At 39.4% G+C, this 20,509-nt stretch overlaps 1 long non-coding RNA gene across 1 annotated transcript; it reads left to right on the top strand.

Moving 5' to 3' along the window:
* The first annotated feature begins 2,294 nt into the window (after positions 1-2,294).
* Positions 2,295-15,909, top strand: LOC121658035. The gene is made up of 3 exons (XR_006013830.1): positions 2,295-2,472; positions 8,030-8,153; positions 14,925-15,909. It is a non-coding gene; the product is annotated as an uncharacterized LOC121658035 (long non-coding RNA).
* Positions 15,910-20,509: the final 4,600 nt, after the last annotated feature.

Raw genomic sequence — 20,509 nt, 5'->3', positions numbered from 1 at the left:
CAAACACCTTGTACAGTTTGGAGGTCAGGAGGTCTCCTGAGATACTGCATCATGGAATATCTTTTCAGTTCAGAAATTCCTTTATTGAAACAAATAAACTAAGGAAAAAAACATAATAACAATGCTAATAAAGCACAAATCTGTGCGAGTTGTGGTATGTAAAGTTCAAGCTGAAATCTAAAGCATGCTTCAGCAGTTTACATTAAATGCAATATTTCAAACTCAGATACTTTAGTGTCACTACGAAATGAAAGTAGGAGATAACAACCTTTAAAATCCCTAAGGCTGCTTTTTTTTTTTTTTTTTTTTGAGCAATTTCAACCAAGACCTTAATCAGTACAAGAAAATGGGTGAAAAAGGCTTTAGGCATGTATAAAACAACCCAAAAATCATAGTGACAAATTTCATGCAATGGACAGGATTGGATGATACATGCAGCCCTGTCAAAATCCTTTTTTACACTAAATTAAACGAGTCTCTGGGCATGTGAACTCAAGCATGTGAAGAAGCGAGCAAATGTTTCTAGAGAAGTTTAGTTTTTTCATAACCTGTTGAGTTTGTTCTCTTAGCTCACTTTAGCATAAGATACTTACAGCTGTCTCAGGTGCAAAGTAACAGGTGCTAAAAAAACATACAGTAATTATAGAGAAGGCAAGATCAGAGGTCGGATCCCTACCTTTTTAAATAGCTTTGTCTCCTGTCATGCTGTCAGTCATCTCTCGAGTAGTGGTTGGTACCTAAAACCAGAAGGACTGCATAAAAAGTATAATAGTATAAACCAATTTTTCCCTAATGCACAAAGGGGGAAAACAGTGTTTGACCCCTATGAGTTGACTGGCGTATGTCTGGAAGTATGAGATTTAATTAAACAGATGGTAGCATACATTACCACTTTAGAAATGTGATTAATCATTATAAATGTTCTAGGTCCTTTAAAAGAATGACTAGAGCATCTGGCTATGCACACTGAAACAGTGAACACCCACCTGACAGGAATCCATCTCCATAACGTAGATGAAACTTGTGTTTATGTTAATTATTTGGAATCTTTATGCTTCAGTTAAACGAACAAGTTCTGGCACATTCTTTTAAATTAGGCAGATTCATTCTGAAGTTAGACTGCATTTAGATTCTATCTACTGGTAAATTTTAGCATCAACAAAAAAAAGCATGAAGTAAAAAAATTCAACCTTAAGCCAGCAGTTTTCAGGGAGCCTGAAGCTGAAATTTGATATAGAATTTCAGACTCGTTTCGAAACAGCTCTCATGTTACACATACATGTGATCCAGCTTTATCAGAAGTCAGTGATCAGAATTGCTGTCTGGCAGACGTTCTCTGATGTTCATGTATGTGATCCTAACACTCCTGGCCACAATCCAGGTACCTTAGGATTTACTCCTCTTGCAGGTTCTTGGCAAGTGCCTGTCACCTTGTGTGTTTCTCTGAGGAGGCAGCACGAACACAGGGAGAGCTTGGCTGGTGCTGGTCAGCTCCTTCTGGATGCCTTTGGTTATGAGCCTGGTGATTTATTTGCTTCAAATAGATATTATAATTTTTAGTCTTCTATATTTATCCACGTTCTGTCATTTAGTTCCATCTGCTGTACATGGGAAAATGGAGTCTTTATTTTAGAATTCAAACTGCTGTCAGCTTGAGGCTTTCCGACACTGGCAGTGCTTAGAGCTGGACAGGACCCTTGTTTTCAGTCTGCTCTCTGTTTTCAGTCTAGAATCATGCATTCTGTGATTCTATTCTATGAATCTTTGCCTCTTAATTCATTTTTGTTCTCCAGTTCCACATTGCTGGCTGATATCCAAAGTATACAGCAATCATGCAGGAGGTGTTTGGTGCCTTGCAGGGTGGGGAGATGCCCATGCAACTCTGAGATTCCTCTTCTTGGGAGTATTTTAACCATGCTCAGAGAAATAAGGGATGAGACCGAATTACAGCCATCAGGTCAGAGCCACTGTTCCAAAACAAGTAGTGTGGGCTTAGTTGCCAACCTAACTGTATTGGTTTTCATTTGCTAAAAATCCCAGTGAGAGCCAAAGGTACTCTGACAAGCCAGTTTGCTGTTCCTCTTGCTCAGCAGATCAATGGATTAATACTCTCTATCATTTTCATATGACTCTGAAAGGCTTACAGAAATAAACTTGCTGCAGAGGATCACCTTCCAGTTTCCGTGCATTTATAAATGCCATCTGTTCGTATCTGAGAGCTGGGTGTTATGGTAACCTGAGTGCTTAAACTTGAGCTAATTGCAGACTACATGCCCATACTCAGGGAGCACAGATGCATGTGGGTGCATAATGTTGGCACGAGGATGGCACAGGGAAAATCCAGAATATGGGAAGGCTTTGGAGGGATCTCTCTTGTGACAGTGGTCTGGTTGGAAGCAGGAGGTCCTCTCCTCCACAAGCCCAGGAAGCAAGGAGGGTTACTTGTAGTACTACCACATGCCCAGAGGCCAGGTAACAAATTGTCTGCTTTCTTGGAAACTGTAGGTTGAACTTTGGGGGAAAGATAAGGGCAGGGTGAAGTCTCTATGCTGAAATTTTATTTTTCTTACAAACTTTGAGATGCCTTGTGTGTGATTCAATGTGAAAGTACCACCAGTTCATTCCATCTGTACAAAGAAAAGCTCATGATCACTGTGGCTGTGAATTTGAATCATCCTGCATACAACTCTGTGTGTCTTTACTGAATTTCTAAGATTATTCTTCATAGAAAGTGTGGCATAGGTACACAGCATTTTTCAAAATGCCTTGCGCTTTTAAAAGTGTCCTTCTGCGTGTGGCTGTGTAGATCTAATAAAAGTTAATAAAACAATTTCCAAAAGCTGGACAGGTACATGGCCTCATTCCCCGTAGTTGACTCTTGTATTAGCCAGTATCCTGCTCCTGTTTTCCTGCTTTGTGCATCCATTAATTATGGATCAATTATTCAATTCTTTAGGAACTCAGGAGTTGCCTGGGCTACTGAGTTGTGAAATTAAAGCAATGCCACAATGAACAGGAAAGAACATACATTTACTTCAGGGCCACCCTCCTTCTGTACTGATATTCCTGGGACAAAAGTGGTTTTCTTCAGTCAATATTTAAGGCAATTGGTGTGATTGTCCATTTCCCCACACTGCTTCCAACTCTTCCAGCATATTACTTATCAAGATCTTCTTTCTGAGTGACAATCCTTCCCCATTTTTTAATGGCACAATCAAAATCTGAAAGCCAAATGCCTGTTATCACTGCAGGTGCAATTCACTCTGCTCTGAATGTTTCCTAAACGAAGCACAACTACCAAAAGAACAACTGCTTTATGAAGTGAATCTTGAACTTCAGTAAAATGCAGCCACCAAGAATCAGATTACTAAATAGAGTATTAATTTTCTATTTGGCATGCTGGAAAAGGTGTCTGAATCCAAACTGAGAGCAGTGACTTCTCAGCTTCTGGGAGCAGGAGAAGCAGCACTCTCCATCACATTGCTCATTTTGCCATCACCGTCATTCTTAAGATTGCACTTTGATTCCTCCAATATGTAGCTGGTTAAATCAGTTTACCTTTGGGGAGTGAAGTTTCAGATGACGAGTCTTTTGCCAGTAAAAATTGTTTGCTTTTGAAAAATGTTCTCCAGTGTAAGAATCTGAATAAATTTGAAACCAAATATTTACACAAAATCGAACTATGCTAACAAATGAAGATAATGGCCTGTTTTTCATTGCCTTACCCTTTGTTCAGTCATCTACATTAATCAAGTTAATCAATTAAGCAAATTACAGGAAAGATCTAACACTTTATAACTTTTTTTTTTGCATGGAGAAGAAAGGGAAATTAAGCTGATATTGTTTTCAAATATCTGTTCTTCTGCTAAAGTGCCAGGTTTTTACAGAGTGCTGTAAATGCACAGTCTCCCTGGTAAAAACTGCTGTACTGTAATTTATCTTTAACAATGCAGCAGGAAGTCAGCTCTGTATACATAGGAAGGAATGTCTGTGCTGCTGAGAACCAACCTGCTACTGTCAGAATTCTTTAAAACCTCAGGACAAGGGGTGCAAACCAGTTTGGGCAAAGATCTCCTTCAGTTCCTTTACAAAATGCTTCTTCTGTGCTGTGTAACAAAGGGTTGCTCACACCACTGCCCCAAGGCTTCCTTGGACATCTCAGAAAAACACTACTTAGAACAATCAGTTTTGGGACCCCAACCTTCCTCTCTTATTAGTGAAAAAATATTTAGGGCTTCTAGTTCATTCATGAAACCAAAGCTAGATACTGGATGATGCATAGTTTAAAAAAACCCTCTTTATTCTGTAATCTTCCAGATGGACACATTTTGTTGTTTGGTTTCCAGAGAGGTCATCATGACCTCCTGTGATGGGAAAGACTGTCTTCTCTCATGTGGTCTGTGAAGGTGTAAAGTATATAAAATGAAAGCTCGAAGTATTTATTTTGTACTTTAGGTTTTAGCATTTCAAATGGGAAGAAGACTTACTTCAAGGTAGTCACATAGCATTGTTTTTTTGGTAACATAAATAGCCTACAACAATGGTCTGTTTAGGCTGGGCTTGTTCACATGATACTTCCAGAAGTTCTCCCTGAGCAGGAAGCAATAGTATATCCCAGTAATTCAGAGAAACTTTTTGGTTGTGTGATTAACATAGAGTAACAATATAGAGATTTTTTTAAAATTAAAATTATTAACCTTTGAAAAATATGTGTTGAAAGTTAGTTTGTCAGTTTAGAAACAAAAGGGTAAAGTTTCCCTTAGTCTATATTGAAAGCTTCAGCCTACACATATTTGCAAGTTTCTCCCAAAAAATACTGCTCAGGTGTAATAGCTGCCAGAGGATGGTGAGACAGCGCACTGCTCTGGTGTTAGTCATTCATTGACAAACTGCCTGCTTTTGCCACTAGATTTATATAGCCATTTAAAGAGAGAAAATTCAGGAGCTGTAGACTAGACTAGAGCAGCATAATGTGCTATTTCTCCATCTAATGGAAGTATTGGCTTCCGTGGTCACTCTTCTGTCTGCCCATGAAATTCTGTGCCTTGAAAGGCAGGCATGTTTTATGTAGGACAAACCTAATTAAAAGGTCTCTTTTTTCTCCTCCTAAGGGAACATTTTTTGAGGTCCTATATTATCTGTCTATACTAGGTTCAACGCCGCTCTCAAGACCAGACTTGTCCATCCTCATTGACGGCCACACTGTCCATGTGAGAGGGACAGACCTGGAGGGGATCTGAGCTTTCTTCATTCTCATGGTCTGTACTGATATTCCTATACTCCAGTAAACTCAAGTCCAGTCTCCTCCAGGTTTCAAATCCATGTCTTCCTGAGACGAACACAGATCTCTTCAACTTACCTATGTTGGAACCATAATGATCCTATGGATGGGTTTGCCCAAATCTGCTCCCAAACCAGAACTCGTCTTGCAGTACAGATGCAACAGGATCACTTACAGAAGTTGGTTTGTGCAGGAACCAGGGACTGCAAGCTTACGAAAGTTGCATATCTGGACCTCAGTTCAGCACTCCTTTTAATGGGGCCAATCATATCAGCTCCAAAAAGCACCTTGAGCAATTTAGATAAGCCAATTAGTAAGCAGTGCTATTAATAGACTCTGACAGCCAAACGGGGATAACACTTCTCACTGCTATAAATTAAAGGAGGGCTTTTCCTTTTCTCATGAGGAGTTGGAATAGTGTTAGCAACCATGGCAAACACATTTCCTGATTGCTTTTTCCTTTCTGTCTAACTTGAGAATACATCACTCTGGGGACTCTATCACTTCCCGAATTGCTCCTGTTTGCCTTCCCCTGCTGCTGCCTTCTCTGTCAGCAGTCTGGGATGCAGCCCGTGACATTTTTCACTCCTTGTCTCAGAGGCACATGGTGCTGAGTCCTGCCCAGATGCTCTTGCAGGCCTTTCTGTGAAGTCTAAGGATAGTGCTGTTCAACTGAGTGATACTCATAGCAAGAGAGGCAGGTCTTGAGAAAGAAAATCAGACTAAAAGCAGCCTTGCCTCAGATGTTGCAAACAGTTGAAGGAGAACTTGATTTCAATTTAAAGGACACTTCCTCTTTGCCAGTTCTGAGGTGCAGGGTGTAGTAATAAGAGATGATTATGCCACACAATAGCCTGAGTATAGTCATTAAAGCAGGGTGAAATTAAAACAGATTTCTTCATATACAGCATGATGTAATGATTTCTGTCATGCTTACAGCCAGCAATGAAATTAGAAATTCATTACGTACCCAAACTAAGCAAATATTTAAGGCTGCAAATAGTACATAAGTAATAAAACCAAAGCCAGTCTGAGGACCCAAAGGCTGGGTGCATTTCCTACTTTATTTATTAGACCAGAATAGAAGAAACTAGAAATAACCATCCACCTGCTCTGAGCACCCTGCCAATTATTTCAAACTACAAACCCAAAATGCAATATGAACAGCTCCCTGCTTTAGCAAAGCACAATACCCACCCATATGTTCTTACCCCTCCTTTCCCACCAGCACTTTAATTCATTTCTCTCTCTCCCAGTGCCAGGTCAAGTAGAAGTATATTACAAGCACTGCTGATAGATGCAATAGCAAAGCATTCTTTTCCTCATTTTTCAATGAAAAGTAGGGAATGTTGCCTAAAGTGCAATGAAAACATGTTACAGTGTCTGTTTCTAGAAGTAGGCTTGTAAATTATTAGGCTTTTGTTCCTTGTTCTGACTTTTCTTAAGAGACTGCTTTTTCTCTTCTGTGCTTAGCTACTCTGTAATATTTTGACCTAAGAAGTTCTCCTCTTCTCTCTTCTACCTTTTAACTCACTAAAGCTTGAGAGGATGAGTAGCAATATTGCTTTTAGCAGGAGAAAAGTATCTGAAAAGCTGCTGATGTTCTTGCTTTTCAACCACCACATCTTTCTCTTCTTTAATTAAGTTCAAGGTGAAGGTTAAGTTCAACAGTGAGTCATGTATTATCCTGACAGAATTAATGCCTTAACAGTTAACATTCTTAATAATTAATTTTACAGGTATTGCTATTATTTAGATATAAACCAAGAAAACTGTTTTTTCCAGACACATAAGAGCAATTCTGTGTTACAATAATAGTTGTGAAACCATAGATGAAAACTTATCATCCTGGAAATCTATGGCAGAACTTCTCAGAATGCCAGTACCTATATTTTCAAACAAATTAAGTGACTGAATCAGTTTGAAAAGCTCAGATCAGTCACAGGCAATGTCATTGCAACATACAGATGGTTTGGGTGGGTCTGTGAATCTGTTTACAGACTGCAAACTAACCTCATGGCAGTGAGAGCAGAATTTAGCAAAGGACTGCTGAAAGAATTTAAGAAATTCAGATGCCCATATCCATGATTTCTCCTTCCGCTCCCAATACAAATATTTTCCATTCATGCCTCAATTGACTGCCCACAACTGGGTGTAAGGCTGCAGACACACATCCTCTTCTGGAGCATCTGTGCTGCTTAAAGAGGTTCTGCCCCCAGCCCACACTCATCTGTCTCCTCTCTCTCTTGCTCTATCTCTAGTTTTCTAAAGTCACCTGATTTCTTCCAAGCCTTCCAGATGTCTATCCAAATCTCATTGATATTACCAAGAACCACTGAAGGCTGGGCCACAAAGTAGGAAATGAGGAATTCTTTCACTGAAAGGAAAAAATCCCTTTTCTAATTAAGGAAAATAAGAGGAAAGGATGAGATGTATTTTTTTTTCAGCCCAAAGTCCAGGACAAAAGGTGGATTTCTCATTGGCTTCACTTTGTTGTTTCCTTCATTTTTTATACAGCAGAAATCCCAGCATGGTGCATGTACAGTGTTTTTCAGATCTGCTCTGAGTGGTTCTGCAGGGGAACCACCCCTTCTGCAGAGAGTGCACACGATCCCCAGCCATGAGAGGCTCTCTGTACCTTTCCCTCTTCCCTTCTCCAGTATGTATCCCTCAGGTTTTGGTACAATATATGGCATATAAGCTCTGAGCTGAAACTCAATGTACATATTTCTTGCTGTTTCATTTCAGGAGACATGCTCTCTTGGTGCATAAATAAATCTGAAGGTGACTACACCAGATGAAATATTAATAAAAACTCCTCCTTTTCACTTCTGCCATACCTTTGGTGGTTCTTTGCATCCAGTCAAACCAGGTAAGTGACTTTCTGAGCTGCAGCAGATGCTGCCTCTTCCTTCTGATCCCTCATACACCCCTGCTGCAGCTCTGGAGCCCTGGCTGGCTGCTCCCAGTATTTTTGGTCCCTGTGTGTGCTTCAGACTCCCTGCTGTGCACAGCATCCTCCTGCTCACTGCATGATGTATTCCCTGAAACCTCTCTCTGGTCAGGTTTAGCTGCTGTGTTGATCAGGAACAATGCTCCTGATCCCAAAATGGACACCTGGCAAAGGCAATGCCCTTTCAAAGGATCTTGCAGCAGAGGCTGACAATAAACAGATGCTCTCACTCACGGGGAAACTGGAAGTCTTTGCTTAATCAAAAGGTGTTGTATGGCCTATTTAATATTAATAAAATTGTCTTTTAAGCATAATTCAGAGAAAACTTTGATACACAACTTGCTTTCTGTGTTTTATAAAAAGGCTGAGAAGTGCTGCAGCATTTCTAGACTGTTCCTTTCCATTGTTTGAGTGGCAGCAAACAGTGATGTGTTACTCACAGGTGCCTTTGCTGGGATATAAAAGCTTATCTGAAGTGGCATCAAGACTTCCCTTAAATGCCCTGACCAACAAAAGGGGAAAAGAACCAATTTATGGGCGTGGCTTCTAAAATTCCATACTCAGTGCCCTTTAAGCATTGCAATCCCATATTCTTGAGATTCCTTCCAGATATAGTGTCAGACTTAGAAGTGAGTAAAGGCGAACTTTATTAAATAAGTTCATTATAATGGTATTTCATAGGTTTGGGTTTGTGATTAATGGATTGTAAATTTATACTTTAGACTAGAAGAATATGATCATATAAATTGTCTTATTGAAGTTAACAGGGCTGTTCTTTGAAGAAAAATGCCACTCAGCAGAACACTTAAATGTATGCATAGCTCTAAGCATATGTTTAAGTTCAAATGAAGTTAATCTTTCGGTTTTAAGAGAGCTTGACTGTGCTTAGGTTCCTTAAAACATTTATATTAATATATAGGGTGGCTGCTGCAGTTGCCTTGGGGTGTCATTAATGATTTAAAAACAATAGTCTTTCTAAGCACTCATGAACTTAGGTAAGAGAACAACTATTAGTTGGCAACAAGGTTAAAGCCTTAAAAACTCTATCATCAAGTTTATGTTTATTAAACTTTCATATGCATTTTGCAGATGCAAAGAGGAGCATTTAACTGCATACCAGTTGCTGAAGACTGGTACCTGCTGCCAAGTGTTGTAAATAAAAAGTTGCCAGAGTGAAGTTCAAGAATGGTGGTAAGGAAAGGATTTGCTATTTCTAATATTTCTGCCCAAATAGAAAAAAATGTTGTGGACTCTCCCTGAAAATCACTTTCTGTGGGTTATTTTGGAATATCCTTTCCCTGACAGACTAACAGTACTTCATGGAAGGATGGGAAGGAACTCTCTGTGGTCATAGTGCTTTATAGTGGCACAGCACAGCGTGATGAAGGAGCATTGCTGACACAGCAGCCACTTCAATGCATCTCCCTTACAGCAAAAGCTGCCCTGCATAAGGGTAGTTTGAAGGCAGAAGTTCATTTATTATATTTTTGTAACAAAGACACCTAATGTCTTAATTACAAGCAACTGATACAAAACTAACAGGAACATTCTATATTATTAAACAAGGGTATCAAGGTTGAACGTATTTTTTGCTCTATACACGTAGGACACTGTATATACAAAGGAAACTTTTAAAGTAAGCATTCCAAATCTGAATCTCAAGGTCCCTATCAGAGGTAATCTATCAAGAAACACAAAACAAACAGCACGGTTAATCCCCTGCTTCTGAAGTGTATTTGTAGGTTACTTGGCAGCACAAAGCAATCACCTGCTCCGCAGAGCATCCTTTCCCTTGTTTAGAGAAAATCAGCCCTTAATTTTTTCTCCCCTTTAATTTCCAAGTTAATTTTTACAAGAGACTCCAGGTCTTTCCATATCTGCAGCTACTTCCTCTCCAAAACTGAAGGATAGTACTACGACATGGGTGTGTGGTGTTCATACCTTAAATTGGCCCCAAACCTACTGATTTCCTTTAGCAAGGAGTTCCATTCACATCAAAAAGGTGAATAACAAGGTACAGCAAAGGTTACAGTCCCTCTGGCCTTTTATCTAAAGTAAAAATAATGAAGTACAGAACAGCAGTGATGATGATTGATCAAGTCTAACCCCTTTACATTTGAGCAAACCTTCCTCATCATCATTTTACATGACTGAGATCAGTCACGATTTTGCAAATGACCAGGTACACCCATAAAACCATGGAGAGGGAGGGCCTGTGAGCAGATAACCCCAGAGCCCTTAGTGGCCATTTCTTACCTGTAACATGAACTCCGTCTGCTCTGTAACGCTTGGTTGCTGTTGTCTTGAAAAACACCATTTTCATTTGCACAAATGGGTTGATAATATGACATGTTTTAAAGTTCTCTTCCACATAAATGCACAGAAGTAGCAGGTTCATATCACCAGGCTTTCTGCTGGACCCTAAGTGGTGTAATTCAGAAAAAATTCAATACTGCCTCTTTTTTAAAGCCAGGCACAGGTATGCATGCATTGAAAATAACAAAAGTCCTTATCTGGCTGTGGGAATTGAGAACTAGTACAATGGGTAAATGTTGATTAAATTTCAAATACACTGCACTGGGTAGTGCTTTAATCTTTTTTCTTTTTTTTTTTCATCTACTCCCCAAAGAGATGCATATTTTAATTTAAAAGATCTGGAGAAATAAAAAAAAAGGAAGAGAGTAGCACCACCACCAATAGGATGTAGAGAAGTATCAGAGGCTTCATTCAAACATTTTTGGGCTCTTGTACAGTAAAGCTATGAAGGGCTCAGAAATGTACAATCTCAGAAATGTAAGCTTTTAATATTGCTGTTCTGCTCCAGTGGATGGCCACAAGTATGATATTTATAAAGTTTTGTGTTTGTCACTCAAGGACCCAGTGTAAAACCTGTTAAGTTCAGGATTAGAAATATGTTCTCTTCCTTTTTCAAATTCCAGCCTGTACTCTGGAAGTCAAAATGCAAACTTTCTATCACAGGCATTGACAATAAAGATGAAGATTCAATGCCAAATTAGGCCCTAATCAATGCCTCAGTACCTTCATATTTTAATGCACCTAAAACTTATTTAACAGCTTTTAGGATGCTGATGCAAAGGAGGCAACTTCCGTTTCCCTCTTAGCTCCAATTTGGCTCTCAGGAGTTGAGAAGAATCAAAATAATTTCTGTCGTAATAGTCACTGGGATTAGGTGAGTGGTGTCTGAAAAGGACATAGGACACAGAAAAAGGTGTTGTTCTCACTGGTTCTTTTCCAGCTGGAACCATAGTTTGAGTTGTAGTGGATACTCTTTTGTTCTCATACACAAAATTCTCTCTGAGATGGTGTAAGGGAGATGTGAGCAAGTTATCCTCTGGATATTCATTGATTTCAGCTAGAAAAACAGAAAGTAGGAGTAGTCCACCCATAGCTGACCAGTGAACAGAGCTGGCTAGAGTTAATCTTTAAAATACATTGTGCTATGCAAAAATAAAATAAGTGTGACCAATCAATGTGGCATTTGCATGCTTGATGCTATCAAAGTTCAGAGCTGTTGTGGTCTAAATAATTTTCCAACAGAAAGATGTAGATACTTGTTTTGGAAGATCACCTCACTTAATATTTGGCACTTTATTTCTTAACAGATTATTTGAGTCACATTTGGGAATCAATCTATTTTTTTTTTTTTTTTAATTAAAATAATGTAAGGTTGGCCTGTGAGTTGTCTGAGCATTCTTATAAATTTCTTTTGTTTTCAGTTCTTCCTTGAATTAAAAATAACGTTCTGGTGAATGGGAATTTCTTCTGACAGTTGGTATTTAGAGAACCATTTCTGTAGCTGCAGCTTAGAGTGGATGCTAAGGAATAACAGAAACTTTTAAAATTATAGAACTAATTATCTACACACAGCTGATCAAACACTTTGCACTTCTAGCTGTGAGCACAGCTCACCACATCTGTTGGCCTCTCTCTGGGTAAGTCTGCACTGCAGTTGCTGCTGTGAATGTTATGGAGTGGAGACACACCAAAGGCAGCATTAAACTAACAAGCCTTGGATTTGTTACGTGACAGCACAAAGCTCAGTGGTGGCTTTTTGCCTGGAGTCTTACCCAGCCACTTGCTGGGTGTTGGAGCCAATGGAGGGTTTGGGGGTGCCACAGAGCTGGGCAGCTGCAGCTGCTGCCAGCTGAAAATGCTGCTTGTCCTTCACAACCTCTTTCCTCTACTGTTTCTTGGGTGTTTTTTTTAAAGTTACTTCAGAAAGCTCACTGGACCTGCAGATTGCACGTAATGTTCTTAGAGGACAAAGGGATGACTGTGAATTGGCACAACATCAAAAAGGGAATGAGTCTGGGCAGACTTGAGGTAGTTTATCCCTCCATGAAAAGTTTGAGTATCCTTGAGTTGTAGCAAAGTGAAAGAGGAAATTTGTTAAGATAAGCACAGTCTTCTCTTGAATATATTGTATTGTGACTGTTATTGAACATTCAAAATCTCCTTGTCTCACTTAGATCAAGAGGACTCCTAGAGCTGCAGAATACAAGCACAATTAACATACAACGTGCTCACCCTTGCCTGCCACACGAACGGACTCTATGAAGAGTTGTTAGACTGCAAGAACAACCTTCCTGCAAACACAGAGATTCCCACCTGCAGGGCTAGAAACACTGTCATCCATGTGCCTTGGGAAACCCTCCACTCCTGTCCTGTGTACAGTCACTGCCTTGTGCCATATGTCCAGCTTTATGCATATCCATAATAACAGAAAGACATATGATGATGTGTTTCATGTTTATGTATAAGAATAGTGCTACAAAGCTTTATGATGCTCCATATTCTCTTTGCAAGCAGAAAAGAAGCAGCAGTTGCATTGCTTTTCTTCAGATTCCTGCCATTTTTCCCCTTTCAGGATCATCAATTGTCAGCCCATTGTTTAAAAATCCCTTGTCCTGGTGCTGTTTGTGATGCCTAAAATTCCTGCTTTCTCTAACAAAAGACTTTTTATTGTTACTTTTTTCTCCACTGAATGAGAGAATAAGGGCAAGTGATTTTTGATTTTGCCTCCTGCTGCTGAGTTTTCAAATTTTAAAGTGTTAACAAAAGGGAATGCATGTTTTCAGTGTTGAAAGCTTTGATTATACTATGGTAAAAATTTATAAAAATCAAAGGCAGAGAATAGCAAGCTAGAGATATGTGACTCTCTTTAACTGCTGGCCTCCTGTAATAGAAATTGAACTTTGTCAAGAAAGCAAGCTGTAAAGAGAGACTGTTTTACCGAGTCTTAGACTGTATCCATTTTTGACACATTTAGTTAACCTACAAGGGAACAACAGTATTGACATATATCACTTTGAAAAATGCCAGCTGAACGAGGTATTTTTGTTTCCTGGGTTACATGCTGAAGCCATGTCATTTGTTCTGGTTTTTTCAGTCCCTACTAACACATTCTGTTCCTGTATTTTATGATTATATGTTCACTCTCTGAACTACCCCGGAGATATCGATTACATTTTTTGGAGAGTGAACAGTATTTCAGTCTATATGAAACTCTCATTTTAGTTCCTATTTATGTAATCTTTTGGACTAGAAATACAATTAGATGAGTAAAATTATCATCCTAAAGATCCTTTCAATCTGGTAAATTATTTTTGGTAGGGAAACTTCTGGTTCCATAGTTTCCTCAGCTGACATAACACATAAGAAAGATTTGCTCCCAAAGGAGGAAACTAATGAGATTAGTTAAATTTGGGTGTTGTCCCAGTGGGTTTTTGCTAATAATTAATCACTGCCTGCTCCTGTGCCTTTCAAGTCTTCATCCTGGAAGGATAATGAATATTAAGGAAAGGAATCTTTAGGTTTTTTGAGTCTTCATTAAAACTATGGATATAGCTGCCTGCTGAGGCACCTCACGATGCAGATACAGGTCTGGGATTTTAAGATTCAGATCTGTTAAGTTTCAGATCTGTTAAGATTCAGAACATGACCAGAACACCAAACCAATACGGACAATGTCACCACTGCTGTTATTCACAGCTTGTTTGGTGAGAAGAGTTGGGGTCAGGCTTGTCAACAACATTTGATGTGAACAAAGCTTTTACAAGAGGATTATTCTCTTTTCCTATCATTCTCTTGTCTTCTATTTCCTACATGAGTAGTGAGTGTAATTCTGTGTGGGCAAACTGTTCTCTGTGGTGTCCTGCTGACACCCCATCAAATCCTTGTGCTGGTATGATTCCTACTGGTGTGGCTCAGGACCCTGATTTGAGCTTGCTGCTCACTCACTGCTTCCTTCCTGGGTAAACCATCACTTGTTATTTAGGAAGGGAGCTGATAGTGTTGAGAGCAGCTCAGAGAAGCTCTGCTCCCAGGCCAGTGCCAGAAAACAGATGTGTGACATGCCATATCCTTAGCAGATGGACATACCATATGCCATTAAAAGTGGTTATCCAACTTTCTCTCACATTGTGGGTGAACAGCTCTTCTCTTTTGCATCAAAGCCTTAACAGGCAAAAAGAGTGTGAGCTCCTAGGGGATCTCAAAGCAAGATTTCCCAGAGTTTCTCAGCGCTGGATGATTGTGACCCTTTCAAGGGTTTGTCTGCCTGAGAGGTTGCTGTGCCTGTATTCCCAGCTGTGGGAGGTACCTGCTCTAACTCTGGGATTACTCTAATGCACATGCAAGTCTGAACTAATTTACTTTGCTTTTCCTAAGGCAGGTTTGGAGCCTGGATAATGTGGTCATGGAGCATCTGGAATGGCTTGGCATGCATGAGGAGCAAGCTCCCATCTCCACAGAGTAAAAGCAGGGCTTACAGGAACCAACCTGGGTGTATCACTGAATTCCAGGAGCAACAGTTCCAGGAGAACTTGAGAAGGAGCAGAAAGCTGCACAATGGCCTAAGAAGAGCTACACACATAATTGATGTACTGGTTAGATATCATGTTTAGGTGGGACACTTCCAGCCTGTGCTTCAGGTACTGAACTGCTCCTGTGTTTTAAGTTCACACTTGGTTTTGGTCCCATGAGTGATGCTATGGAATTGTGTGGTTAAATGGTTTGATGGACTATTGTAGAGGTTCTTTCTGATATTCAGGACAAAAATTATTGCCATGCCACTAGCCACTTATGGCCTTTATAGGAAAGCTGCGATGATCCATATTTTACCATTTTAGGTTACGAGCTGTATAACCAAAGGGACCATCCCCATTTTGGTGAATGGCTGAAAATGTTTACTATAGTAGAAAAATGAAATTATACTCAGAAACATTGCTTTTATAAAATAATTTATGCTGAGAAGATGAGTCTGCTATGAAAAGCAAATGGATTTTGCTGGAAATGGGCCTGAGCAACACTGTTCCAAACTGACTGATTTGACTTCACTATAAATTTGTTTAATTCAGATGAATGACAGGGCTTTGAGCTGGTTGGTATTTTAGGTGGAAATGATACAAAATGGGAGTCAAATGGAAAAGATTTGGGAAAAGTCTTCACAGATAAAGACCTAGACCCAAGCCAGCTCCCAAAAGTGGTTGTTTTTCTGTCCCACATTATTCAGAAACACGAACTGCAGGAGGGTTGCAGTGAATGGGTTTGATTCTGAGAGTCTACAGCGTAATGTGAGACAATGGGCACATTAAAACCTACATTAAATTGAATAATGAATAATGAAACTACATACAGATTGAATAATGTTGAATCAATACATGAATGGAAGTGTGTGACAGGGGTTGCTATGGCATCTCCCTTATTTAATAAAGGAATAAATAAAGGAATGGAAATCTCCATAAATGGTCTCAGCAGAAATTAGAGCTGCTCCTGGTGGCTCTAATATATGCAGTAACATTTTGGAAAATTAATCATCTCCCTCCATAAACAAGAATGGGGTTTTTTTGATCATGTTTAAAATGATTTTAATTTGCCTACATTTATGCCAATTCCAGTTGAACTCTCCCTGATGCTTCACTTGGGGCGTAGGGAAGTTACGAGCATAGAGCTGTAAAAGTGTTTTGTTGAACACTCTTCTAGTTTGTGCTGGACATGTCAGAGGAAAGGCAAAATGCACCCCAAAATGCAGTTCCTTGGAGAACGTGGCACCTAAGCATGAAAGAACTTGAGCCCTTAATTTTATGACTTGACTTAACAAAGAAGGGATAGTAACAGGATTTACTTGATGCCCCTGAGCTGGAAAACCCACACTTACATTCCAGATGGAGCTGCCAGACCACATCCTCGCATGTGTAAAATCAGGGTGTCCGTGGAATGAATTGAATTACACAATTTGGGTGTGGAGACATGAAAGGGCAAGTGAGTTATATACAACAGATTCTCAGTCGATGAAGTTATGATCTGGTTTTCCTTGTCAAACATTGATTTTCTCATTTAGCCTTACCAGGATGCGATGACATCACACACATTGGAACAGTTTTGCCTGATCTGTAGCTTTCAAGGTATGGTATTTAACTATGTGTCATCAGTCATGTGCTGTAGTTCTTCATCTTGAACAGGACAGTGCTGAAGCTGCACTTCACATCTTTTAGGTGTTCAGATGTGTAATTTATTGGCAACAGATATTTATATTTTCTCAGTAGCATCTCTTATTGACAAAACCTCAATTATTCTAGCAAACATTTCCACACAAATGAATAGCAAAAGGGCATATTATGGCAAAAGAAAATACAAATAAAATTTGGATGCAGCATCTTAAAATGTTTTTTTTTCCATGTAAAGGTTGAGTGGAGGTTCCTCTGTGCTTAAGCATTTGTTACGCCTTAAATGTAACACACCCACTACATCTCCTACTGTTCCTAGAGAGTGTATCAACCTCTAAATGAATAATTTAAAGCTAAGTTAACTTTCCTGAGAAGGAGTTTACTGAATAGATGTAACTGGTGCCTGCTAGTTATCACATTCCAGGGTACTTGATGAATAAATTATCTTTTTTTCCCCTAGCATGAAACAGTCCTAATTTTTGGAAATACATTTGCTCAAAATATCCGAAAAAGTCAAATGTATTTTTATGTGTGAAGAGCCTTCACTCACTTGAGTCACAGGCATGTATTTCCACAACAAAATGTAAAAACCAAATGACAACTGATTAATGTTTTTCTTAGGAGAAAATATTGTTTGCTTGCAGAATCAGGCATTTTCATGAGCTTGATTTAAAGCTTATCAGTCACATGAAGGTCGCACACCTCATGTAGGTCAGGCAGATGAAGAACCCATCTTTCCCCAGATTTTTGTGAAAAGAGAGAACAGCTCATGAGGATATTTAAAACTAGTCAAAAAAGTTCATTCAAAGGGCTCCTTTTCTCTTGCTGTTTGTCTGAGTTACAACTGAGGAAAATGGAGCAAATTTATAAGAAAACCCTTCACCTTGTGAGCTGTGGGCCTGTGCAGCCTCTCTGGTATGAAAGGGATGCACTTCCAGTTACTTACAGTCAGTGAATTGCTGGACTTAATTAAAAATAATAAATAATTTGCAACAACAGGATGAATGGGGCTGGGAAAATTATTTGTCCATGTATTGATTGCAATTGCATTTTTCAAGTCCCTCATGATCTGGTAAGTCCCATGGGTGGGAAAAAAATTTGGGCCAGATCATTAACTGAAAACTCAGCACCATTTGAACTGAATTCAGAATTGCTGGACAGTTTTGCCTTTCTGTAACTCTTCTCTGTAAATCAGCAAACAAAATTTGGCAGCTGAGTATTTTATTCTTAGTAATAAAGTATACTTGAGAATGTATTTACTCTCTTCTGTGGATTTGCACAGATACACTTTTCTTTGGCATTACGTCACTTTTCTGCCAAACTGTATTTTGAAATTTAATGAGAAGCTAAAGGATGTTTATTAAGTTATTAATTGCTTTTCACTTATCCATTAGGCTGCATTGTCATCTTTTTACAAGACATTCAAACACCTTTTGACCAAAAATACCCAGTATGAAAGGTTGTAGCCACCCTGATTCACAAGGGGATTTTATATGTGCCTCAGGTAGGGACAAATAAACAGCTGAATTCTCTATAATATCACTCCACACAACTTTCTCTTGCCACTAGTTAGGCCTTAATACACTTAGAAGGTTGCTCTTCTAATTTGAACTGTGTGAAACTTTGGCTGGAGGCTACTTCTGTGTCCCAGTGATAAAAGAAGACATAAAACAATCCAGTGCCTGATCATGCTCCCTGGCTGTCAGTGAATCATGTTTAATAGCATCTCCATTGCAGTTTTGGCCAATTTGCTTGCAATGGCATCCTTTTCCATGGGCTTGCTGCTCAGCAGGCCCTGAAGCAATCTATGAATAACTTCCCAACAGATGCTGTTTATGAATTGAAGCAAATGGCTTCCCTGTTTCTCTTTTTTCTCACTTCAATAATTTTCAGTTACATTACGATGAATATTTATAGTCCTATAGCAGTGCATAAAAATGGGAACAAGCAGACCTGTGCATTGTTTCATACGTGAGTGCTGTTCTAATGGCTTTTGCCTCAATGGTTTTAATGTTCTGCTGATAGACTGAAAAGAGAATGCAAACTGTAGATCAGTCACTTCCATTCACGGTTTTAGCAGACTGGGCATTGATGGAAGACTGTATTAGGAGCCAGTGTATTGCACCTGATCTTCTGGAAATAATACACCCCCTAATATAAGCCTACAGTACCTTCCTACTTGGCTTTGTCTCCTGGGAGTCATCCCAACTCTCTGCCTTGTTGAATGCAGGAGTTTGCACTAGTGCAGCCAGTTCTTACTGGGTATGTTGGGTTTGTGTGGCCAGGTTTTGGGAGTGGGGGGCTGCCAGAAGCTTCTCCCATGTCTGATGGAGCCAATGCCAGTGGCTCCGAGACGGACCCAACACCAGCCAAGACTGAGCCCAGCAGTGACAGAGCCTCTGGGATAATGTATTTAAGAAAAGGAAAACATATCTGTGCGATGGAAACTGCAGCTGGAGGGAGAATATGTGAGAAACAGCTTTGCAGACACCAAGGTCAGTGAAGAAGAGGGGGAGGGAGGGCAGGAAGCATCCAGCCCTGGTCAACCCACTACCCCGGATTCATGAGGCTCCAGGTAAAATGTTATGTGACTTAGCATAAAAGTAATGGTTAGTGGTAGAAGTAGCCAGTGTTTCAAGGAATTCAGTTGGAAAGTGCAAAGGAGAAACTGGTTTGTGACCAGCCATCATTCTCTAAAAGAACAGTGCAAAATTCTTGTTCAATCCTAAAAAAGCCACTTTACAGCATTTTATAATTCTGTAACAGTTCTTCAACGTTGTTTTACCAAGAAAAGTGGTTAGATTTACAACTGTAGATGTTTATTGAGTTTTTTTCCAAGGGAACTGCTCTTGGTGGTGCTTCATTCATCTCCAAATGTCTGAACTATTTGTCATTTCTATTAAACAATAGAAGGGCTAAAGAAATAATGCTTTTACTATCACAATGATTCCAAGATTAATAAACCCCTGTAACCTATTAGATACACTTGTACAAACATATTGTCTATAAATCTGTGCTAGATACAAAGCATGCATATTTAAATACAGAATATGTCATATTCTGGCATTTTCCACTGCTCTATAATAAATTCATTTATACGATAAAAATAATTGGAGATATGAATGACCACACACATTATTCACACTACACATCTTTAACACAGCAGTTTATTCCCAGAACAGAAGCTGGAAACAGGAAACAATCTGAACAATTTCTTGTATCCTAGTATGATGGCACTCATGTGGATTGCAGCTTTTAAAAATCCACTGTAAACAGAGCACACTAAATAAATATGACTGTTGTGCCTATGAAACCCAGACTGTGTGATTTCATCACTTTTAGATTCCAGTAAATGAATAAGAAGCATATACCATGTTAACTTGCATTATCAATTGCTGTGTCAGAAAAGTAAACTGGAGATACACAGTGTGTCCTCAGTTCTAGGCCATTAAGTAGCAAAATAACACAATTACAGCCATAGCAACCTACACTTGTTAAAGTATTTCTTTAACATTCTGAAGTCTCTTCTAAAAAGCACACATGGTAGAAGGTTGGACTTTCTAATGGACAGGATGATTTGACATTTGAAAATGTACTTTTTTTCCATTTTCCACCGAATCAGTAACTTGAGGAGTTGTCATGTTGGATTATTGAGGAGGCCAGAGTCAGGCATCAGCTTTAGGTCTGGGTGGTGGGACCAGACCTGTGGCTGTTCAGAGAATTTTGCTCCAGCCTTTGCCCTCCATCTCTTGACCCACTCATCTCCTCTAGCCTGTGCCACCTGCTACAATTTCCTTAAAAACTGCT

This window comes from Corvus kubaryi, unplaced genomic scaffold (assembly GCF_017639235.1).
Source record: "Corvus kubaryi isolate FWS band 111438036 unplaced genomic scaffold, C.kubaryi_AGA036_p1.0 136, whole genome shotgun sequence".
Classification (NCBI taxonomy): domain Eukaryota; kingdom Metazoa; phylum Chordata; class Aves; order Passeriformes; family Corvidae; genus Corvus; species Corvus kubaryi.
The sequence above is the reverse complement of the archived record's forward strand: the minus strand, read 5'-3'. Positions and strand labels throughout refer to the sequence as shown.